At 36.5% G+C, this 26,791-nt stretch overlaps 1 protein-coding gene across 4 annotated transcripts in view; it reads left to right on the top strand.

The window, feature by feature from the left end:
• The window catches only part of LOC125236244, a 126,632-nt gene that overhangs the window by 7,433 nt on the left and 92,408 nt on the right, over positions 1 to 26,791 (top strand). For 3 of the 4 annotated variants that reach the window (XM_048143136.1, XM_048143211.1, XM_048142972.1), the window contains exon 1: positions 5,391 to 5,674. The exons of the other annotated variant lie outside the window; for it this stretch is intronic. The gene's annotated coding sequence lies outside the window, so the exon portion shown is untranslated. Of the gene's footprint in view, positions 1 to 5,390; positions 5,675 to 26,791 lie in introns of those variants that run through there. 4 annotated transcript variants of the gene reach the window in all.

The raw sequence follows: 26,791 nt of genomic DNA, 5'->3' as shown, positions 1-26,791 counted from the left end.
GAACACATATTTAAAATTAGTAACACAGACAAAACAAACGCCTATTCGAACACGTCACTCACACATACAACAGGTGACTTTCTTAAGTTTTTCACCTGTAAGTATAGGTCTGCTTTCATTGCTCAGCTTATAAAACAGAGATAATAGTAGCGGAAAAAATCTATCATACTTACTGGTATATATCGACAGCAATAAGTCGAAAATTCCTAAATTTAGACTTTTATATCAAGGAAACAACTATTGGATCATCATTACAAATATGGATTTAAATCTTACGAGTCTTAGGACTCACTTCACGTGGTCCGTGGGCAGCCACGAGAGCCTGGTGAGAATTAGAGACTTTACACACACTGATCGTGTATGTTAGGTACTAATATTGAACTTCTTATTATAAAAACACTAAATAGCGAATCCTACTAACAATATACTTATTTAACATAGATGGATCGATTTATCAATCTCAGAAGTCGTTGATATGAAAATTACACTACATCATTATCTTACTATTTGACGCCCACGGGGCAACTCGGACGTACGGATTGTTTTAAAAATGAACCAACCTTAAGTTGCCAAATGGTCTTTTTCATATGCACCTAGCTATACTGTAAATTTCATCGACATCGCAACAGCCAGCCAGTCCCAAAAAATATGATAGAGACAAGTCTTTTTTTTCTGGCTTAGTATACACTGAGTGGTCATGTAGTCACAAACGGAACCCATCATCAACGCGCCTATTCGGCTTGCCTTCTCCTCGAGCCATCGAAGGCGAAAACTGAGAAAAAAGTGACATTTGCGCGAGGAATCTTTGGCCGCGTGCCAGCCCTGTCACCCGCCGCGTCTGCACTTAGCTATCTAGGGATTTAACTTGGATAGTGGGACTTGATCTTTATACTCATGCGATAAAATAACTTTTCTCAAACATGCAATGAAATATTGTCTTTACGTTCCTTAAAATGGGCTGAGAAGTATCGCTTTTTGGGCGCAACTACTCGAGAGGACTGTAAAGGGATTTCATATTATTTTTTAGGCCTAGGCCTGCAAAGTAACTTTTTTTATAAAATATTGTCCTTTAGAGCATTTTTTTTTATTTCATTGTATGTTTGAGAAAAGCACTATACATGCCTCGGCGTGAAAACGGATTCCCGGCCTCGTATCCCTATCCCCACTTGGCCGGAAATCCTCATTTTCCCGGCCTCTGATGTAATGTACTATTTCTCAAACATGGTATGAAATATTGATGTTATGTTATGTGTCTTATAATTGTCCGCGAAGTATGACGTTTCAGATGCGGTTAGGACAAGAGGTCGATAATGGAATTTCATACAAAATATTGCAGGCCTAGGCCGGCAAAGTCCTCTTTTTTAATTTCCAGTCACTGATATTTGTGACATAAAATCTAGGTATGTATTTGGCCATTTAAAAAAACTATGAGGGGCTTTACAGACGTGCCGACTGCAACTGGTACAAGGCCTCGGCAATATTTGATTTTTTTCAGTACAGATGGTGTTTTTTTACGCACTAGTGCGAGAAGTGGTTCATTATATGTCAGGTCGAAACTTCGGAGGTCCATCTGTACTGAAAAACGTCGTTCGATACACGTGCGAAAAGGAAATTCGTAACTCGTGTCGATTTAAAACACTCCCTTCGGTCGTGTTTTAATTTATCGCCACTCGTTTCGAACTTCCTTTTTTTCACACTTGTATCGAAATGTACTATTTTAATACAGTTGCTCAAAAAGTGCCCCTTTTTTGGCTGTTTAGCGTGCGAGAAGTTGTATTTTACGCACTAGTGCGTAAAAAGTATGCGTTCCATTTTACGACTACATACCGAGCTGTTTTAATATTAGTCTATCGTCGTTCGTCACACGTGCGAGAAATGACATACTTCTCGCACTAATAACGAAATGTACTATTTTATACCTTGTTTGAGAAACTTGCACTGTACATACCTGCGCGTTATTGTTATCCCTGCTCTCTTCTTCTTTTAAGCACAGAAAGGTGTACGTGTACGTACTGTTGATGATTTCCGTTAAATTTGACAGTTTTGACACGTCGTTTGGCTCATTATAAGAACTAAGCGACATTGGATATCGCCTTTTGATTAATTCTAAATGTGTTAAGTTACTAAGTGTGAGTGTGTGATAAACCTAAGAATTAGAATATATAAGTTAGTGTCAAATATCTGACGCCACAAGTGTCAAAATAGAATATCGTGATACACTTGTTCAGTTTTAAATTTAATAATACATTAATGTTATCATTAAGAGTGAAGACACTAGTTTCAAGAAATCTGCAATTGTATTTGACCTAGAACCTTCACTTAAATTTAACTGAACTCATACTCATTCATTCCTATCTTCTTGTTTTAAAAAATTGCAATGTAAACAACTCTTATCAGTCGATCATGCAACCTTTATGCCTTACTTCGTATGCAAACAATTGCAGATGAAGTAGGACCAACGAATTTTAAATGATCGATTAAATTCCGCAATCGATGCGATGCGCATATTCGCTCGCCAATATGAGGCTTGGAGAAGCAGTTCCTGCATTTTGTGGATGTCGTGCATACCCAAGATTCTCCGCATTTATTTACTTGCTAACTTCGAAGTTTATTGATCCTGATAACTACACGCACATTCAACGTAATACACACTGTATTTCCGTAACTTCTATAAATTGCAATAAGTGTATTGGATATAACCGTTTGCGTGTCTTCATCTGCAGTATAGCAGTACTTCAACCGACAAATAATCATCATCATCGTCATCATCGTCATCTTACCCTTACCCGGATTTTTGTCAATATGCCAAGACTGTTAGGGTCCACTTAATAAATAAATCCTGACATTTTACGTAGCCATTTAGGTAGAATTATATATCAGTCCTGGGTATACTAAGTAATATAGTAACATTAGTAACCCCCTTATTCAGAAACGTACTCTAAAGTTATCAAGCCGATAAAGTTCGTTTGTCCTTTTCAGGGAACGGAAAGGGAAAGGGACAATAGTACATTGTGCAACAAGGGGAGGAAGTTGAACATTACTAACGAGAGGAAATTAAATCGCGACGGCTTGCTGGAGCGATTTAAAGACTCGAGTTAGTAATATTCATACTCCCCGAGTTACACACAATGTTTTTCATCACACTCGCAATGTAAAAAATATGTAAATAGATGTAAAAAAGTTAAGTACGGTACAAGAAATTTCATTATTCCCTTGGGAGAACGATTTTTCTATAACTCACGCTCCGCCTGCGTGGAATAGCACATTTAAAGTGCGGGTGTGATGAAAACGAACTTTATCGGCTTGATAACTTTAGAGTACGTTTATGAATAAGGGGGTAAGTATTTATATTGAATTTTAATGGTCAAAATTTTGAGTTAGATCACTGAGTTATTATTTATTTTATTTAAGTGTAATGAGTTTAGTCAAAAGTTTATTATTTTTAAACGCAGGTATCCAACTAAAGTGTCATCCCAAAACTTAACATCATTTATTTCCTTCCATGATAAATAGGCAAGATAGGCCCATTCGTAGGAAGAAAATAAATGTACTATCGGCTGCAAAAGTGCATGGAGAAGTTATGAATGAATTCATTGATACATTCGCCTTGCAATCTTGCAGCAGATAGTACTTTTCCGAAAACTTTAATAGGGTTAGGGTAAATAGGCTAGTAACTTATCTAGTGCCTGGTCAATTTTGAATGAACCTGGACGACGCACTGGAAAAATTAGAAAGTGGAAACTAATCATACATAACTAATGTACAATTTGAATCTAAGTAAATCAGGTATGAAACAGTTGCCATAATATAGGCTTGTGTCGTTCACGAACTATGAACTGTTAGGAATAAAATCCCATCAATGACCGAAATGAACTGAATCATTCCGTGGTCTGAGAATCGGTCTTTGCTCATTTAGTTCAGTATAGGATCGGCGAGCGCGAGCGGTTTGGATCGAGAACGAATGTGTGACTGCGCCGACCGAGAGCGAGAGCTACTTAGCAGAGCAACAAAAAAAGTCATGTTTTCATAATATTAAACTTCGGTTACTTACAACCTTTCGGCCCGGAATGTTACTATCTGTGGACTATTCGTATCATTTTGACACTATTCGGTCCCATTCGTTCTAATCTTTCCGAGCGCAGTGGTCGCTGGTCTGACTGAACTAAATGAGCAAAAGACCTAAAAGAGCGAACTAGTTCATGGGAGCGATTGAACGAGATCGGAGCGCTCCGATCAACGAACGAAACGGCACAAGCCTACCATAATAACATTAGAGACTCCGCATTGCGTTCTAGAAAATTAAATAGTAAGCCATCAATAAAAAGTCGGTGTTAAAAATTACCGCTACGAGAGGTCAAGGTCGTTGGTTGCAGTGTTTCGTCCCGGGCAAGTACCAGGACTTGGAAACATTGGATTAGGTTTCTTAATTCTACCTTTATATATTTCCTTGACATATTCTTTATAGGTAATTAATGGGGTTGGGGTATAAGAGGTTTTTGTTATTTTTTGGCGTAATTTGAGCGTAATCCAAACAGTAACACATGGGCTGAGGCATGCGCAGTGGCTGCGAGGCGAGTCAATATCCCCTCTCTGGGGCGCCGCCGCCATGTCGCTCCTTTTGCGGCGTGGGCATAAAAGGGCATAAAGACAAAAATATTGCAATTAGTTATAAAAAACAAACGTTTTTCTGAGGATGAAAAGCTTTTTAACGTTACACCAGGGGTAGGCAACGTTGTCATTATATTACAAGTACATATGTACCTTTACACACTATTTAATCTGTAAAAAAAATAATGGTAATGTTAACGGGAACAAAATGTTGCAGTAGTAATCCAATGAATGAACCAAACAACTTTGTACCTCACTGTTAAAATTTCTACAGCCCGGCCTTCTTGTCTTCCCCGTTTACGTTAATTTTCAAACTTTGAAGGGTTTAGTCTTTTTAGGTCGTTTTCGTCTCTTTTCTCGCCCAGGGCTTCTTAAGAGTATCCCAAGTATCCCAACTGTCTGGGGTTTGGGTTTGGTTGCTTCCGTAGAAAAGCTCACCAGGTTTTCAACGACCGAGACACCTGTCAGATGAATAAGCCGGAAATGTTCACCTTATTATATTATCTCCTCTAGGTATCTCTCATTTGTTTGTTGACCTTACTTCCCACTGAGGTTTACTACGGAACCACCAAAAAAAAATTTTAAATGACAATTTAATACCTCACTTTGAATTAGTTAGTAAGGACGGTTTAGATTGGTTAGAGCTTCATAAAAAAGTATACAAAAACAGGCCTTAAATTAAGTTAGGACTTTCTTCGACGGAGCGTCATTAGTTGCCAGTCCGGCCGCTAGAGTGGATCTGCCAGCTGGCTGGTTTGACAGTCGCCACTCGGCGCGCGTCGACCGGTCCGCGAGCCGGCACCGGCAGCGCGTACTCTGCACACGTGCAACTAAATGCTCTTCAATTAACCTATCAAGTTTTAAAACTTGAAAAGTTCACGGTTTGAAGCATCTGGACAGTGTGTTTATTTAAAATATTTGTTTGTTTTGGAACGTTTTGAGTTTGTGTTCAGTTTAGTTTTGTAGTGTGTGAATTTGGTTGTGAGTGCGCGGTAGAATTTGTTTTGATATTGTTGGTTTTGTTTTTACATTTTGGAACGCTCCGAAGTTCAGGACGATAGTGAAGGTAATAAAATACTTAGTTTTATGATAATGATTTATTATACTTAGCCTGGTTGCGCATATGTTAGATGTAATGTATGTGTGCTAAGTAACCTTAACGCCTAAACCGGAGCTGCCTATTTGCTGGCATTACTCATTCGCTTATTCAATCTTGAATAGGCTCTCTGTTAATCTCAATTCAAGTTAGTGATCCCGGTGGCAATAAATAGGTTTTAACGAGGAAAGGACATTTTACGTGGGTTGCATAATAATTGGAATACCGTAAAGGAACATTTTTCCTCGGCTGGTAAATACCAATGAGAATTGGAAATAGGTATTGCTTATGTTCTACACGATATTTCACAGCTGCATAAATGCAAATTGTATATCAGCAGAACAAGATGACTAGGTGCAATAAAATTGACAGCTAATATTTTTAAAGGCGGTTTAGTCCTAGTTCTGGCACGATCGACAACATCGGACGTTGACGGACAGATTAGCGGATGGAACAGCAACCCTAATCCGGGCCGGCCTACCCTTCTTAAATTCCGACACCCGGGAGAAGTTTCCGACGTGTGACTATCTATTCAACATTCAAGAATAGTCAATACCCGAATATTTTTTACTCACCTGTATATAAAGGAAGGATGTATATCTTTGTTTTTTTACATGGTTGCTCGGGTTGCTCCCCAATTTCTCGAAGACGGCTGGACATACTTCTTTTGCCCACAGTGCAGCATTGCTACTTTTTAGTCAGAGACAACGTGAGACATGGTGAAGAAACTATAAGGTGTACCTTTGTAAAGTCCCCAATCGCCATTGGAATGGAACAGCGTTGGGGCTATAGAACAAACCCTGCCGTATATGAGCCTTAAGCAAGGCAGTGGAATGTAAAAAGGATTTTATTGATTAACAGTTGATCCCGACGTCATCATGTCAGCAATGTCATAGTCATCATTATCTTGTGATGAGACCTGGGGAAAATACTTTAAAGGCAAATTAAGATTACTTGCCTATGTTCCAGTCCAACTTACCTACCGCGATCTACTGCAAGGGGTATAGGGATTAGATGCACCGTATAATTCGTACCCATAGTTACATAATATATGTAGTTTACATTTAAAAGTGGAAAATGTCTGCCTTGGGTGAGACTTGAACTCACGGCCGGGTCTGACACTTTTATATTTATTCCAAGCCATAGTGGCATCGATTGCAGACCCTTTCTGCTAATCAAAAGTTTAATAAATAGAGAATACTAAAGTATTTTCTATTTATTACTAAATTTTTTTGAGTATCTAATAAATGTCACTTGAGTGACAGATGCTTTGCGTGGTCGTGGTCATAATATAACAATCCTCAATACTTATACTTACCCTGGAACAAACCCCTTTCGTTCCCAGTTCTTTTCAGTACCTAGTTAAAATACATTTATTTATTTAGAAAAACTCGCAAAAAATACTTGCCTACGGTACTTGGGACTTGGGAGAACATTCAAGCCGCGCTGAGGAGATAAGTAGGTAGCAAAGTGGACTCAGTGGAGTTCGCTAAGTACTAGAAAGAATCTAAGTAGGTAGCTGGTAGTTAATGACCAATTATCAAGAAATCCGCAAAGAAAAAGACTTGCTAACTGTAAGTAAAATTGCAAAAACTTGTAACTCTTGCTTATTACGAGTATACTCGGAGGACTTTAGTAATCTTACCTACATCCTAAAATGTCTCGAGGAAAAGGGTCCAAGGATTACCATTGTCACCTTTAGCGATTAACTGACAGAGGGCTATCGCTCCGTTTGGTGAACTGGTATGCTGTGGGTTCCTTCAGATAGACAACGAATTACACAGGAAGGTACCATGTAGCTCCGCTTCACACAACACAATATTCCTAACAATGTAAAATATTGTGCAAAACGGGTTACAAAGGTATCGTACAAAAACACCCAAAGGCAGCAGGTAGAAATGTTGTCTTAAGTCAACATGCGACGCCAACCCGCGCAATGCGGACAAAGTGGGGACAAAAGCCTTAAAACTCGCGTTATCATCGTCAGCCCGAAATAAATATTGGACCCAAATGGACAGGACACAGGTGGACTTTGTTAATTTTATTTTAAGGCAATGTTTCCAAGATAATTATTGCCATTATTTCCGTCATATTGGGTTGCAAATTCAAGCCTCATCGAAGCTCAGTAATGATAATTATTCGGGCTAGGGAAAAATGCAAAAATACGGCCAGACGTAATAAGTACTCGTAAGTCCTGTGTGTCCCATTCTCAATGTTATTGATTGATTCCACGTTGTCATTTGAAGGTATACCGCCCGAGGGATTCAAACTTTTTATGAATAAGTAACTGTTAAAAGCATATCGAATTTTTACGAAACAAATCCGAGATTCAGATTTAAAAGCCTTCGTTTATAGTACATTACGATACAAGTGCGTAAAAAAGGAAGTTCGAAACGAGTGGCGATAAATTAAAACACGACCGAAGGGAGTGTTTTAAATCGACACGAGTTACGAATTTCCTTTTCGCACGTGTATCGTACGACGTTTTTCAGTACAGATGAGCCTCCAAAGTTTCGTCCTGGCATATAATGAACCACTTCTCGCACTAGTGCGTAAAAAAAACACCATCTGTACTGAAAACCAAATTATATGTCGACGGACAGGCTTAAGACGATACGATACAGGTCAATTCTCCATACAAACGCTCTCGACTATTTCCTCCCTGGTTTTTGAAGATAGAGCAATGATTTTTTCAACACAGATTAATATTATTTGTATCTGTGTCGGACCGTTTTGATTTTTTTGCTATTTTTAACCGTCGCCTCATATCTCTCAAGAAGGACGGTTATCAAGTCGTCTGTATTTTTTTTTTTTTTTAATGTTTGTTCCTCGATATCTCCGTCGTTACTGGACCGATTTTGAAAATTTTTTTTTTGATTGAATGTATATGCATACAGATTGGTCCCATTTTTCTCAGAACCCAGTTCTTATGATGGGATCCTGGAGAAATCGAGGGAACTCCTCGAATCTGAAAGGCATACATATGGTGATTTTTGTGTTTTTAAAGGAACAGCATGCATTTAGGTACGGAACAGTGACATTTGGTGCAGTGGAACTGCTGATGATGGCCAGAACGGAACTCTTCAAATCTGAACGGCACGCTTATAGTGACTTTGCTATTTTTATAAGAACAGCGTGCACTTTCGTCCAGGACAGTGACATTTGGTGCAGTGGAATTGCTGATGATGGTCAGAACCGAACTCCTCAAATCTGAACGGCACGCTTATAGTGACTTCGGTATTTTTATAAGAACAGCATGCACTTACGTCCAGAACAGTGACATTTGGTGCAGTGGAACTGCTGATGATGGCCAGAACCAAACTCCTCAAATCTGAACGGCACGCTTATAGTGACTTTGCCATTTTTATAAGAACAGCATGCGCTTACGTCTAGAACAGTGACATTTGGTGCAGTGGAACTGCTGATGGTAGTCAGAACCGAACTCCTCAAATCTGAACGGCACACTCATAGTGACTTTGGTATTTTTGTAAGAAAAGCATGCATTTAAGTTCAGAACAGTGACATTTATTTAGTTATGTTTGTTAAGCATATTGAGTTTTCAAGTCAAAGTTTGTCAAGCTTCGATTTCTTATAATATAATCGGATTCATGAGGAATTGAGGAAACTCCTCAAACCTTAACGTTATACGTATATTCATTTGTGTTGTCATCTAATAATTAAAACATTAAAAGCAGTTTTAAAAAATACTTACATATTTCTACATAATCCAACATTCGCAAGTAGCTTTCACCAGAACCCGAAAGGCGACGGTTTTTTTTTCTTAAAAAATATTATTTTGAAAGACGCTAGAGCCAATCAAAAATTTCTAAAAACGGCCATTTTCAATATGGCTCAAAAAAGTGTGATACTCAAGATCGGTAACAATTACTTAGCCAAAAATTCTAAACGGTCCGACACAGATTATTTCATTACATACATATAACATATAATCACGCCTGTATCCCATAAAGGGGTAGGCAGAACACATGAACTACTAAGTTTCAGTGCCACTCTTGGCAAAAAGGGGTTAAAAGAAATCCAAATTGTGACATTGCAGTGACAGGTTGCACGCCACAATTTAACCCATAGGTATCCCACAGTCGACTTCTACGACACCCACGGGAAGAAAGGGGGTGGTGAAATTCTTATCCCGTCACCACACACGGAATTCGGGAAGAAAGGGGTGGTGAAATTCTTATCCCGTCACCACACAGGGAATTCAGTGTTATTCAGATTCTCAAATTTCGTTCTGTTTAAATAAGTTTTGAAGGAGGAAACAGTCGTGAGCGGAACCTCGATTTTAAAGATTTTTTCGCAATATCTTCTGAGTTGTTCTTATTAGACATTTTTTTCGATATACATATCTAGTAATAACACTAGTATATTTAACTGAAATGCCCAAATTAAAAGGGGAACTCCTTTAGCATTTTCGCTCCCGTAGCGTAATCAAAGTCTGCTCAGCCAGTTCCCTCAATTAAAAAAAAAATATCCCATTCTGTTTTTGACAATTTGTTCCTAATTATTTCATTTAAATGCGATAGTTTTTCATTGTCAATGTTAACTAAATATATCTCTATAGTGAATAAGAAATGAAATCTACAGATATAATCACGCCTGTATCCCATAAAGGGGTAGGCAGAACACATGAACTACTAAGTTTCAGTGCCACTCTTGGCAAAAAGGGGTTAAAAGAAATCCAAATTGTGACATTGCAGTGACAGGTTGCCAGCCTCTCGCCTACGCCACAATTTAACCCATAGGTATCCCACAGTCGACTTCTACGACACCCACGGGAAGAAAGGGGGTGGTGAAATTCTTATCCCGTCACCACACAGGGAATTCAGTATTATTCAGATTCTCAAATTTCGTTCTGTTTCAATAAGTTTTGAAGGAGGAAACAGTCGTGAGCGGAACCTCGATTTTAAAGATTTTTTCGCAATATCTTTTAACTGAGTTGTTCTTATTAGACATTTTTTTTCGATATACATATCTAGTAATAACACTAGTATATTTAACTGAAATGCCCAAATTAAAAGGGGAACTCCTTTAGCATTTTCGCTCCCGTAGCGTAATCAAAGTCTGCTCAGCCAGTTCCCTCAATTAAAAAAAAAATATCCCATTCTGTTTTTGACAATTTGTTCCTAATTATTTCATTTAAATGCGATAGTTTTTCATTGTCAATGTTAACTAAATATATCTCTACAGTGAATAAGAAATGAAATCTACAGAAACTATTTTCTCAGTTGTAAACAAGTCGTTAATATCATAGAACTGCAGAAGTGACTGCAATAAATGTTCAAATATCACCCGTAAACACGCTCCGTAGACCAGTAAAATAGATTAATAGTTGAATAAAGTTTTCAAGTAAGCATAGAATTGGTTCGAGGGTTGACGTTGATAAACAGTTCTTAAGACGATACGGTAGGGGTCAATTCTCCATACAAACGCTCTCGACTATTTCCTCCCTGGTTTTTGAAGAGCAATGATTTTTTCAACACAGATTGATATTATTTTTATCTGTGTCGGACCGTTTTGATTTTTTTGATATTCTGCTTTTTAAAGACTAGAGCCAATCAAAAATTTCCAAAAACGGCCTTTTTCATTGTAGCGCAAAAAAAGGTGTGGTAGTCAAGATTGGTAACAATTAACCAAAAAGCTAAACGGTCCGACATAGATTATTTCATTGTTATTCAGATTCTCAAATTTCGTTCCGAATGATTAAGTTTTGAAGGAGGAACGAGTCGAGAGCGGAACCTCGATTTTAAAGATTTTTTTGAAATATCTTTTGACTGAGTTGTTCTTAATGGACAATTTTTTTTCGATAAATCTAGTTAATAACACTTGTATATCTAACTAAAATTCCCAAGTTGAAAGGGGGCTTCTTTCCATTTTAGCATTTTCGCTACCGTATCCTCTTAATACAGCGTCTTTCACTAAATTTAGTTATTATTATCAGTAAAGGGTTGGCTGGAAATGTTGAAATTATCTTTCCTGTTGTCACAAATTTCGATAGCTACAGAACATTATTTTTAAAAAAGTTTTTCTTTAAGTCAATTTAGTAATTTGTCGTTGATACCTAATAAATAATAATAATTAAAATAAAATATCAATCTCGTGTGAATACTAGTCAGGTTAAAGATGGCTTTAAACATTTGGTAGAAAGTGAGTTCTGGGTAACACCTAATGGTACCTAACATAGTACCTACATTGCTCCTGGAAAGTTATGTATGAAAATCTTGGCATAATTAATGGAAGATTTTTTTTTGATTGGGATATGTATATTATAGGCCGAAGTTATTTTTCATTAACCCTCCCCATCCCTCCCCCCTCTGCGTCACCCCTCTCCCCCCCCCCTTAAATAGCCGAAAATACGGTTTTTCTCGATTTCTGACAAAATCGTTGAAGATACAGAAAAAGCGTGTAAGAACAAAGTAATCCTTAATAAATTTACTACAAATCTGTCTTTGACACTTTCATGCTAGCACTTATAGTTTTCGCGCTATCTTTCACGGAAGTTGCTCCTTTCTGCAAGTTTCTTTAGTGAATGTTAAGTTTTCTCCCAAAATGCTTACAAAATCGTCGAAATTTGTTCGATATTACTAAAATATTATAAACTTAAAATGAGTTTCAGGAGGAAAAATCACTACCATGGGTGGAACTTGAACTCACGGCTTCTGGATTGATACTCCAGGGCTCTACCAACAGCTACCAAAAGCTCATCCCCAGTCAGCGATATACTATATGGATCAATGGTACTCCTAGCGACTACTACCGTGAAAATATTACGTCTTAAATAGTTACTGGAGTTCCAAGACATATTGGAAATTCCACCCATGATAGTTATTTTTCCTCCTTAATTTTATTTTAGTCATGAGTTTACAATATTTTAGTCATATCAAACAAATTTCGACGATATCGTAAGCATTTTGGGCGAAAACTTAACATTCATTAAAGAAAATTGCAGCAAAGGACCAACTTTTGTGATGGATCACGCGAAAACTATAAGTGCTAGAACTAAAGTGTCAATGAAAGATTTGTAGTAAATTTATTAAGGACTAGCTTTTACCCGCGGCTTCGCCCGCGTAATAAAAGTATTCATTAAGATTTTCATTTGGATCCGTAGGGACCGTAGGTTTCTCTGTAGGTATATTTATCTGCGATTATTTCGATTGCACATAATACTTTTGCTTGCAATGATTGTAGAAATATTACACATCGACCACAGCGTAGGTAATTCTATATACGCTGGGGAAACTTTTATAAACATCCCACATAGCCCGTATTTCGACACTATGATCGGTGGGTAAAAAGTACTTTTTTCTATTATCCCTTACAATTTTTTACATTTTGCTTATACTTATCGCAAACGTAATCTTCAAGCAAGCAAACAACGATCGTCTTAGAGCACATTGATTGTAAGAGACCGCCGACCGATTATCCGTATCCCGCTAACGATACCCATATTATCCGTATCCGTATCCGTATCCGTATCCGTATCCGTATCGCTATCGCTATCGCTATCGCTATCCCTATCGCTATCCCTATCGCTTTCCCTATCGCTATCCCTATCGCTATCCCTATCCCTATCCCTTATCAAGATGTTTAATGATATAACACTTTAAGTTCTCGCGCTTTGTACACATATTTAAAGTCACATACAGGTCGAACGCGATTAATTAACATTATTTTTACCTTTTTTCCCAACGTTTCGGCCAGGTTGCACTGGCCGTGGTCGCGGAAGACTGACGTCCCAGCAAAATGTCACCGGAGATGTAAACAACACAAAACTACGATATTAATTTATATAAATGTTCGGGGTAGAGATATTATTTTATCGAGCCGAGTTGAATCGAGTTCTATACATTTGAATGCGATTCGACGCGTCGCCAATGAACGCAGCAGAAAACGAAGGAGTCTCGACTCTGCGAATTGGTTTGTTAAGTTGGTACCAATGTATTTACTGAACTGTAAAACAGCTATATCGTGCGACTGCTACTAAATGTTTTCAGGGTATAGACTAGATAGACTTGTCGGGGTGACAAATAAATATAATGTACCCGTTTTAGTTAAGTTTATTTCCCACCATGTTTATGTTAAAGGTAAAAATAATGTTAATTAATCAGTACTGTATGTAGAAAATATATGTTTAATGATTTCTTATCAAGTTAAAAATAAAGTTTCATGGTTTTATCTTTTAAAATTAAAAATAATACAAACTTTCAACCTCTTTTTCAACCCCTTCATCCCTTTTTTTCGAAATAAAAAGTAGCCTATGTTCTGTCTCAGGGTCTAAAGATTGTCTGTTCCAAATTTCATCAAAATCGGTTGCGTGGTTTAAGCGGGAAAGCGGGAAAGGAACAGACAGACAGACAGACAGAGTTACTATCGCATTATTATATTAGTATGGATTACTTCGTTCCTACGCACTTTTTCTGTATCTTTAACAGTTTTGTCAGAAATCGAGAAAAACCGCATTTTCGGCACTTTAAGGGAGGGTAGAGGGGTGACGCAGAGGAGGGAGGAGTGGTGAGAGTTTATGAAAAATAACTTCGGTCTATAACGTACATATTCCAATTAAAAAAAACCTTCCATTAATTATGCCGTAATTTTAACTAATTTCCCCGTACTAATATATAACATTTGCCTATAAGCCACTTATCATCATAATATATTATGGTCTTATGTAAAATGTAACACACTTAACATAACAACTAAGACACAACAAAACTGTTTGACTAGGTGGTAAAATCGGTACTGGTGCTGCGTTAAACGCCTACATTATAATCTTGAGATAGATAGATAGAATACTCTTTATTGGCACACCTCAGCAAAAGATATAATGGAAATAAAACAAATGATTATAAATAGAGGCAGACAACAGGCGGCCTTATCGCTAAGGAGCGATCTCTACCAGACAACCTTTGGATAGCGGAAATAAAAAAACATAATCAAAAATAATAGGTGTTACGAAATAAAAAATCATAATTATTCTAATTTCCAACACACAAATTGAATAAACATACACATATAAGAGAATATAAAATAGACTATACATAAACATACACATATAAGAGAATATAAAATAGACTATACATAAACATACTTAAATAGTAATATACAACAAGCCAGATATATAGTAACAAACCAAAAATATACAGCAATCATACCAACCACAGAGTAAAAATAGCAATACGATTGACATTTTTGATTAAATAAAATTACATGGAAAATATTTCCTATGAACTTATTAAATTATTATCCAAGAACTCTATGTACATAGGTACCTATCTCTTTTAATGATGTTTTATCATCGGCTTTGGCTTTAGTATGACCGCGCCGAGATGTGATTTATGGTACTTAAGGGAATATTAATTTATTTTCTGGCTGTAATCTGTTTTGTAAACTGCCAACCTTACATTAACTTGGTATAAAAATTTCGTCTAAAATGAAATAATCAGTTTGGTGTTACATTACAACATGAAGTTACTACATTCTGGCAAAACATTCCAATAAGGAGTAACCAGTCTCCACTATTGAATACTTTACATGCACCTGAAACAACGTTGACATATTGTAGGTATTCGTAAACACAATGTTTAATGAATAGGTTCATTCGTCCATTCATGTTTCTCAACCATACGTATGAGGCAATAATAGATGCGGTGTCTGTTTATTAAAGTTTTAAAGAGAGAGTGCACATTACGAGTATTGCACATGCTGTTTAAATTAAACACAATTTACATTTCAAGTCATTTCATACTCGTATGCAGACGACCTAGTTTAGAATAGCCTTCTCAAAAGTGATATTAAAATTATTTACTAAGTTTTTAACGCTTTTAATTTACGTCCTAATGTTTAAGTTGTGTCCCGCCTCCGACTAGGAGTTTCTGTAAGTAGACTTGTTATCCACAACGATAAATACCCGCTTTTACAATAGCTGTATTGAAAACGGGAGCAAGTTTTAACCGCTTTGGTCCGGTTGCTGTTACTTTGAGTAGCCATTTGCGAGGCTAGGCACGTCCTGACTTTAGCAAAGTTATTAAAAGTTGCACTATATCATTGTAAGGGATCCCGATAACCGTATATTCTGTCTTGACAATCGAGTTGAATTATGTACAGCGATTTTCCTACGCATGTTTTGGTGCAGTGTGGTACGGTACGTATTTCTGGCAAAAAGGAATCCTATCGTTTGAGTTTATTGTATGCATACAGTAGTGCTCCTATTAGAATCGGTTTGTTTTCGATTAAATTCCATTTCGTAATTTCATTCTCGTTGTTTAAAATTCCGTTCTTCATTGCTAATCCTACTTTTCTTTCAAATGCCATGATGTTGTTTTAAAAGGCGAACGTTCCATTTATATGCCGAGGTTCGTTTTCCAGGAAAATATGCATATTCATGGAATTGGAAGCAACGATTTCGTGAGAAATTCTGCACGAAGTTTCTACGTTTACTGTTCTTTTAACCATTAATGGTTTTTGGGTGTGCCACGGTGGAAAAAACAAACCGAATGGCGAATAGTCATAGTTAAAGATAGGATTGGGCCATTTTGCGAAACTATTGGGTATAGGGATCTGTTAGTGAATAATCACCACTATTGTATAATATTTATGGCTATTTAAATATATATGTATATTAAATTAATTTTTTATGAATCGCTTCGGATTCGACCTAAAATTAGGCAACTTATAAACAGAACAGAGATCAGACAATTAGGCGTCATTTGTTTGACGTTTTCATAATAATTAACCTTATGTTGCTAATGACGATAAGAGTCCGATCTCTGCTTATAAATCATAAAACTTTTTCGGTCCCATAAGTGAAATCAAATATTGAAATTTAATGAAAACGAATTATTTCTAAACAAATAGGCTATATCCTTGAAGTCTTCCAAACTTCTGCCTCCCCTTCAAACTGGAATAAGAAAGTCCTTCCTTTTCGCAAGTTCTTTCACGTTTTTCATCAGAATGCTAATTCGGTTCACGAATAGGTGCTTTGAGAAATGGCTAAGATAAGGATACTCAGAAGAAGACTTTATCTAATTCTATGTGGCGTTGTAACGGCAAAGTACAAATGCCAGTCAATTCTAGACAGTAACAAAACGACGACGGTGTCTATCCCATTTATTTCCATACAGTTTATTATTACCCGGCCGAGTTTAGACTGCGCCCGTGCTTCCCACCGCAGAACAATCTCAGACTAATTTAATGAAGTCTTCCGTTCTGAGGTCAATGATTCAATGATTCGCTTCGAACCCTAGTAGCTCTGGTAATATAGATATTATATCCTTCAATATTGCGCAATAAATTACGATGATTTCAGTGCGTATAAGTATTGTTATTAAAAACTAATATATATACTTATGTCTGTCACGTGTTTTTCTCTGAATAAAATATAGTGAATGGCATCCTAATATATGATGTAGTAGATATAGCCATCTTCATGATATGTTATACTTCGAAGGCTTCAAAAATAAGTGATATACTCTAGAAGTAAGATCGTGACAGGTATTTTGGCGCCCTTCGTTGAGTTGCATAATTATGCCGGTGAGTTACAGTAGACACCGGAATACATAATATGATACCTTTGTTCGTATTGTATGTAATATTGTCAGTTAGCTTGCTAGTGAACTACACGACTAGGCAAAGGCCTCATTTGGATTTCACCATCCCTATGCTTGAGCAATGTCTCGCTATACGCCGATCCCGTTCGAACGAATCTAGGTCGTCCCATCATTTCATTCCTCTTTACTACACGTTTAGTAGTAGCACAGACAAAGGAGTAGGTACTAAGACGCGTAAAGTAGTGCCAGAAAATTTAGCCATTTTTCTCCAAGGGTGTCGTAGAACTTGACTTTGACATTTGTTTTCAATTGTGATGTGGGCGATAAACCTTTCATTGCGAAATCACAAGTTCGGTTTCTTTCTGTTTCTATTGCTAAGTGGCACTGAAACTTGAGCAGTTTCATGTCCTCTGTCTACGCATTTTGTGAATATAGGTTTGAATGTGTGTATGTATGAAGGCGTTACTGTACTTCACGCTACATTAATCATTATCATAGTTAACAAGGCCCTTCATTTTGTAAATACATACAACAATAGTCAAAACTTTGAATATCATACCAAGAAGCTTAAAATGTTTCTGTTTTAAATTCGTATGTTGTACAACGACATATGTTAGCCAAACTTTTGAAATTTTCATCCTCTTTTAACAATACTTTATTTCGATTCGCAAAATCACAAAATATGTCGTGCCGGGCAGTATCAGGCACGTTTGCTAAGGGTGCCAACCCCGTCCTGGCACAGAAACCGAACGGATACAGCCAAAGAATACCTAAGTAACTTGTTAAAAAAATAAGTAAGATGCATTGCCCTATGCTAAATACGTACATAGCTCTAATCAGCAAAACTATTATAAATATTAGCACCCAGTAATTAAAATACAAGAGATTTCAGGATTTTCAATTGAAGGTCGAGGAAAAATGTATCTGCACTGCATGCTAAATTAGTTCCTAAGGATGGCGGTTTCCGTATATTAGATTTTTTATTTCGATCGCTCGCGTGTAGAAATTCGACATATTTAATTAACTGAAATCTATCGGGTGTGAAAGGCGGAAGAACCATTAAAAAAAATCCGCACCAGTATACATAATAGTATACGTACTTATTACGTTTTCAGCTTATACCTACGATAGAAAATAAAATTATTGTACAGAGAAAACTTCCGTCCGTCGGTATTAGGTTTTATTTTCAAAACAGGCATGTTTTGACTGTCTAGAATACTTCAAAGGTCCCCACCTTTATTACCACATAATTTTAAATAAGGGACCGATGTAAAATAGGACCAGAAGCAACTATGTAGGTACCTACTTTTGCATGTTTGGAAGACTTTCTACTATTGCTCCTCTTTTACTAGATGTTTGCCATTTTCATGATTCTCTTCTGCCTTCGAAGTCAATTTAAAGTGTTCAATATGTACTTTGTTTAATATAATATAAATAGGTATATTACAAATAGGAAAACCTGAGAAATATCTATGTCTACATCGTAATACTATATCACCAAATACTTGATTCACCTTTCGATTGATATTAATTTTCTACTTAAGTACTTAAGATAGATGATGCTAGGTTACTTAACGTCATAGTGTGATTATATCGTGTTGTCGAACCTTAAATCGATGCTTATGTGAATATCATACAAAATTCCTGTGTTTTTCTGAATAATGCAGTCAATAATTTAACAAAGAGTGCAACTCAAGACCGGCCTTAGAATAAGCGAGACGGTACACGACACGAGTAATGAACTTGACAGTGGCTGGTGCAGGGCCTTGCATTCCGGACGCTATAAATAAGAGAGCGTCCCGTGCCCCGCCTCGCCCTAGGGACGTGGTGTGCCACTTTCAAGCAATTTCTACGTATATTTTAGTTTGTTAGGTTTGGAGTAAAATTACCTACTTTAGTTATTAGGATATATTTTAATTGAAACTCGTATGAACAGGTACAGCAAATCATGCATTCTGCCCCTGCAGCGCATAAAATTACCTGGTTGAAATATTACCAGTTACCACCCAAAATAAGCCCCGGTAGGGCAGTTGTTGGAACTGCGCTCTATAATAAATATAATAATATAATAAAATTTCTAATAAGTCGAGTTCAAACCTAAAACCTGGACAGGTCACTCAATGACTTTATTTTTTTAAAGATTTAGGTATTTTAATTCTGGTTGAATATTGTATCACGGACCATATGACAGCCTGTTTGTTTGCAAATGTTAAATGTGCCAAGAGTTTTATTTTAAGAGTTTTTTGTTTTAGACATTTATTTCGAAAAACATATTATTAAGTATATCCTCTCCGTTAGCGAGTCTTTCATTCCTGTCGTTATTATACCTGCAGCAGAAATATTAGCTGTTTTAATGCAGCTGCTTACTGTAGGTACGAATAGCTGCTCGGTTTATTTAAAGTTTATTATAGTCGCTGTCGCTAAAGATTGTCAATCATCTCACTGAAGAAATAAAAAAATCCATCAGTAATTTACACTAATTTATAGGTACAATTTATGTCAGCACTATGACACGGAAAACCCAACTGAAAATAAATTCATAATATATTAGAAGAAGATGCACTTGTTAAGATCCAACATTAACTCGTTATCAGTCAAAATCAACAACCTGCACTATCCGCTGATCACATTGATAAGGTGATAATAGTGTTACTATGCCTTACCTACCCGTTCAAACACTTTAGTTTTGTCAACAAATTGTCTTTGAGAAACTCATTATGCTACAAAATGGTTTCTGTAAGAAATTATGTAAACGCTCTTAAGACATTAAAATGAGGCTGTATAATAGGAGATTACATATCTAGCCATTAAAGTAAGAAATGACTCAGATCACAATGTGATCATCATCATCACATGTAATTGGCAACAAATATGTTTGTGAACTGGTAACTTCCTTTAGCACAGTAGCCTGAGATTTAATGTTTTCCGACCGGAGGACAAAATATATACTACATTACGATCAAGAGATTAAATACATAGAAAATAACCTACATCACAATTTAGAAATAGTTACGTAGTAGTGTGCAATTATCGCGGTAAAGTAGCACCATGCCTGCCTGGTGCCTGCTGTGTGCCTGTGTGGTGACGGGTTAAGAATTTCACCACCCCCTTTCTTCCCGTGGGTGTCGTAGAAGGCGACCATGGGATATGGGTTAAATTGTGGCGTAGGCGAGAGGCTGGCAACCTGTCACTGCAATGTCACAGTTTCGTTTTCTTTCAACCCCTTATTTGCCAAGAGTGGCACTGAAGCTTTAGTAGTTTCATGTGTTCTGCCTACCCCTTTATGGGATACAGGCGTGATTGTATGTATGTAAGTAGCACCATGTGTACTGTTGAAATACTCGTAATAGTCTTAATAATCTTTTTTGAAAAATGGTAAAAATGTTTTTGAACTCAACCGTAGGTACAATACTTAATTCAAAATGATATCCTAAAGTCATCTGCTAGAGTAAAACATAATACGAGCAGCAAATACTCTTCAAGACGGCTTTATTGCCTATTAATCGAGTAAATGGTGCTGCTCCGCATGCTCGTTGTAAAATACTGGTCTAGTGTCAAAAAGCGACGTGGCTTTGCTAATATACTAGTCTAAACTTCTAACTAACTGAACTGGTAGAAGTAGGAAAACTTTAACAAAGAGGAATAATTCGTCAACATCTTTCTCGAAATGTCTCGGATTTTTGCGTAACGTTAGCCAAGGACGCGCAAAGGCCGCAAAGCAACCCTAATCGCAAGAATTGGCGAACGTAGTTCTTACGAAACGATTGTCATTTGAGTGTGTTTAGTAAAACGTCCCACTTTATCGCCATTAATGCGAGATTTACTTGTATCTTTATATGAATAAACTGACAAAGCGGCTTTATAGCAATAGCAATCGACAAAGTGAAACGTTTTCCCGTGCACACTCCCATTTAACCATTCAAACCATACAATACCATACCATATACTATTAATATCATATAGGTAAATGCACACAAGAAATCTCTAATCTCCGCTTTGACAGTTGACAGAATAACCTAACCACAAAATTAAAATTTTGAAAAAAAAAACCCCGATATAATGAACCGATTTTTATGAAACATGGCTAAGAACACTCCCGATTTACCTACTCAGTTTTCAAACAAAGATAAAACGAAATCTTAATCGGTTCATCCGTTCGGGAGCTACGATGCCACAGACAGACACACACACACAGACAGACAGACAGACAGGCAGACAGACAGACAGACAGACACGTCAAACTTATAACACCCCGTCGTTTTTGTGTCGGGGGTTAAAAATTGGTAATTGATAACAGTAATCAACCCATCGTCTGCTACAAATTTAAATAAGGGAGTAAATACCAACATAACACATTTGCATAATACCATAGATCTATACTATGACTATCGTAGTTTAGCCAGCAGAATGGGTAAAGTTGCACTACGTAAAGTTCCAGTATTGCGTTGTTTGACGCTTAACCTTACCCCGGGAAGAGTTAGAACGTTCTCAGTTCTCACTAGTTATGTTCTGAAAACACCACCTAGTGTGTAATTTTAGGGATAAACTATTACTTTATGACTAGTTGTAATGATTTATGATGTTACCAGTGTAAAATGCAGACAATGCAGTACACATTTGTTTATAAATATGAGTGCATTTTGTCCTACAAAATATATCCTATTGTTATTATATATATATAGCTATGGGTCGTATTTCATAGAGAACGTATTCACCGGCTAAACAAAAGGCAGTAGATAATGAATGAATTCTAGAAGAATAATGGAAATACCTATGCCTAATGCGTCTAACTTGATTAAAAATACGCAAACCAAAAACTTCCCAGGCATGTACCTACAATTAATGGTGCCTGTCAATTTTCATGAAGTGGTCATAGATTGGTTAATAAGACAGATATAGGATTGCCTACTAAACTTTATTCGGTGCAATGTACAACATTTGCACGCTGCTAAATATGTATTGAAGCGAATTCAATACATACTATGCGGAACTTGGAAAACTTGATAGTATTTAAGGTATAAAAGTGGGCTTGAAAATTGGTATCAGTTACTAAACATTGATCAGATCAGATCAATATGTTTCTAATAAAGACACAAATATGTATAACATTATATTTAATACGCTATTGAATCCATAGTAATATGTACAATGATTTCGATTGGGACATTTCTGCACTCCCACCTAATACTTCTGCTCGTATCATAACATTTTACACGAGACCTGAAACGAATTAAGTTTAATAGTATCTTTGGATTAGTCTAACGGAATACTTACTTGCTTGGGGAACTGTCTTCTCGGATCTATTTCGAAAAGCGACTTTGAGAGCTCGGCTTTGGCTTTTATTACCATTGAGTAGATATCGACTGCAAGCAAACGATCGCTTGAGGCGGCCCAGCACGTCTAGTATAAATGTGGTCTTTGGTTACGTACAGTTGTAATATATACCTATCTTGATTAGTTCGGCTGATACGTAGACTGCTCGCAATTGCTCGCTAAGTAATGTGAAACCAAGCTCAGCTTGCTCGCGTTCATCACCTCAGAAATTCCTTTAACCATTCGCGTCCTTCGACAGGATTTATTTTACGATTGCCATAAACGTGCGTCAGGGTCAGGTTCTTTGAGACGCCAATGGATTTCGTGGAATGCTTTTTGCCCTTTTCGCTATTAAAGTGCTCGTCTTAAGCAATCGTAAAGTGACCGATAAGTGTTCAGTTTTCTTTATACGAACAATATGTTGTTGTCTTTCAAACGTGATATATTTATGTAAAAGTCAAAAGGTTAAACTTAGGCAGAATTTGGTTATACATGCATTTATTTTATCTTCCATTGTTCCATTCAGCCAGCGCTTGGTTAAATAAAAAACAATAATAACAAAGTAGAAGTTAACAACCAAAACAGCAAAACAAATTGATTAATCGACCTCTCGACCGAGCATCATTAATAAAGTTACTGCATCTCGGCTTCCGTTCGCACCAGGAACTCAGCGCAAGGAGTAGATAGAAACGGTTATTTTATTGTGAAGTTGAAGGAAGCAGTTAGCGGCGCAGCGGAGCCGACTCATTTGTGTCGGCTCTTAATTGTCTCAGCGAGATTTCATCGCGACCCAGATCGAGAAGGTTAAACTCCTCAGGCCGCCGAATAAACCTTTTAAAGTATAAAAGAATGCCTCCCATTTTTGGCGTGAATCTGAAAATCTTCTACGTCAGGAAGCTCGCAGAGATTTATGCAAATACGCTAATGTTATGTAAGAAGAGCTTACTTTGTTCCTTGCTGTCATTTTTGACGTGCGCTTCATAATACGAGTATATCTGCCCATCAGCTTGGCCTGTTTATGCTTGCTTTTGCGTATTAATAGTTATTTGTTTTACAAGGGGGCAAAGTTGTTGTTTACCGCACGTGCCAATATTGATACCCGAGCAGCAAGCGAAAGATTCCAATATTAGAGCGTAGCGAGTGGTTCAAAAAGTGAAATCTTGAGCGTTGCGAGGGTTTCAAGGCACGAAGGTTAAACAAATTTTGCCACCAAGTGAAACACAACATTTTTCACCACAACAACAAAATACTAACTATAAAACATCAAACTAAATCAAATCCATCAATCTATTCAATATTTATGATTCAAAATCATCATTTGTAGGTAAATTCTACCAGCCAGCTAAAGACATCAAGTTAAAATTTGTATGAAATTACTTTGCACTCTTGTGGATAAAATGCAATTTTGCTATCTGTTTTCGAATAGCAAAGTAATCCTTTAACAGCTGGTGTGGTGAAAAATAAGTACCTACCAATATAACTGCGCCGACTAAATCTACTCAAGCTTATTTTTTACGATGTACCTATAAGGTAGTTTCCTGAATACATTTTCTGTTATTATCTTATTCTATTTTAAAGCATATTTTACATATGATATATGTAATATATGTATAAACTGCAATAATAGATATTTTAAAATTCCAGTATTTTTTTATATTGTATAAATATGTACATATGTATAACTATTGTACAGTCAGGACACGAACACAAATAATAACAGTAGTTAGTAACAATAATGCCAAAGTACGGGACGTCTGCGTTTTACAGCACGGCTCAGCACAAAAAGGTCATTGTTACGCATCATTTCATAATACCCACTGTCCTTTGTCAGTGTTCAATTAGCCGAGACTTCAATGCTACATTATTGTTATTGACATCACTTATTTTAATTTTCTGGTATTATGTTTTACTCGACTTCTAACGACTGAGGTCGTTTTTAATTAGACAGTTGAGACAACTCTTTCAAATTTGCATAAATTGACATGGAAATTTGGTATTCTTATTGGTTTGTTGTTTTGTTTAGCATGTATGTTTCAACTTGCTTCGTTCAAAACAATTTTTAAATGTCTGCCACTACACATCTCATAAAGTAATTAGTTTTTTTTTTTTCATTTTTTTTATCATGCAGAAACGTCTGCGAGCGATATTACATATGATATTATTTTATGATATTATTTTAAATATGATATTACATATTTTTAAATTAAAGGAAACATGCACACCTCCGTCAGGACTCGAACCATCCATCCATCCATCCATTTTCCTTTAATTTAAAAATATATTTTTCATTTCAATAGGTTCTTAGAAAGCTCAATAAGTTGTTAAGCTAAGAATATTTTGATAAGACCTGTACATTTTGTAAAAAAAATGTTAAAAAATACATTTTCCCACGGGTACTTTGTGAATAGAACTTTTTCTGTCGTGTCGTAGCAAACCGGGTGCCTTTCTCAACTTGTGCCATCGTATCATTTTACCTGCATTTTTTTGCTTTCGCTACAACAATGATATCTCACGTTAGGTACCGTTTCCGTCTGCCCATATATTGTTCTAAGTACAAATAGACGTAACGTGAAGGAAGTAGCATTGTTCGTACTATGGTGATACAAGCCTATTGTTTATTTGCTTGTTGACTTCGAAGTGTAGATAAATGTGATAAAATTAAAAAATAATTATTTTATTCAAATGGAGACCTATCTCTCGGACTACTACACGTTCCTCAATTATTTTAAGTAAATTTTTTAACACTTCAAAAATAAGGATAGTTAGCTTAAATAATGACGTTTGAGTAGTGTTATATCTGATAATCACCCAAGCAGGTTGTGTATTTAACGATTTACATCTGCTTCGCTTGTTATCAGTTCTCCCGAACGCACTACTGAACTGAAACACTACTACATATTATATTATTAATTCACACTCTCACACGTGCTCATACAGGGTGTAATTATATGCCACAATGAAGGGGGTAATGGCTTACATTACATCCCAAGTACATTCTTGAATTTATTGTCTCCTTCATTAATAAGACGAAAATATTCGTTACGTGTATTAATCATAAGTTATGAAATCTTCCGTACTTCAGGAAAGTTTGGCGCTAACATTCTCGTATACACAGTATGTAACCGCTACCGAGAGTGAGTGTTTGCGGTTTATATCGCTAATGAAGTTGCTCCCGCGGATTCATTAATCTTGGAGCACTGCGAGCAACACTTTCATTTTGCTAAAACATTCTTAACGCCTGGAAACAGAAGATTCTAGCAATTATGAGGACGCTCATGGCCTTAATGGGTATTTCAAAATGGTTCATTAACGTGTGTTTTACTTGATGTGTTGGTAAGTAATACGTAGATACCGCCGTGTTGGTTGTCGATGATTTTACATTTACTTTTAAATCCTAACGTCTTAATGTAACCTAATACTTGTTTCTGGTACGCCTCTGCATCTCTTTTGATTTATACAGTCATATTTGTCACTGTCAAAATGCATTTTCCTAGCTAAGGCGTACGTTCATTATATCATAGTTATAATATGATATGAATAAAACTATGGAAACGGATTATATCGCGTATCCATAGTTTTATTTCATGAGTAATTATCGCGGTAACCGAAGACAATATCGTTATAACTAGTTTTGCAGCAAAACTAAATATCGGAGTTCACCAGTTTTATGCTAATGAGTCGGCTTTAATAATGCATATTAGATAATAATATTCGCTTTTAGCTCATTCCGCTGGATTTCAGATGATACTGTTATGTATTATTTCATCAGTAGTCCATAGATAACCTAATAGTCAGATCTATCAGCGATTTGCATTTAGGAACATGGAGGCATTTGAGTTTAATATTTAATAAATTTCAATTAAAACGCGACCTTTCAGCAACGGTAGACTATAGATGTTATTTTGTTTTAATTATATATAATGTATGGGTTGAAAGAAAGCCCTATTCTTACTTTAGTCACGCTTAATAGAAACTTTAGTAAAACCATGTGACAGGAATAATTATACATATTTATAAAACAGCTGAAACTAACGCGTTCTGGAATCCCAAGGACTATTATTCTTATATAATTACTAGCTTTTACCCGCGGCTTCGCCCGCGTAATAAAAGTATTCTTATTGAAACGTTTACAAAAAATAAGATTTTCATTTGGATCCGTAGGTTTCTTTGTAGGTACATCTGTCCGCGATTACTTCGATTAAGGTAAAGCGGG

This window comes from Leguminivora glycinivorella, chromosome 1 (assembly GCF_023078275.1).
Source record: "Leguminivora glycinivorella isolate SPB_JAAS2020 chromosome 1, LegGlyc_1.1, whole genome shotgun sequence".
Lineage (NCBI taxonomy): Eukaryota > Metazoa > Arthropoda > Insecta > Lepidoptera > Tortricidae > Leguminivora > Leguminivora glycinivorella.
Note: the sequence above shows the minus strand (reverse complement) of the source record. Positions and strands in the feature narration are given on the sequence as shown.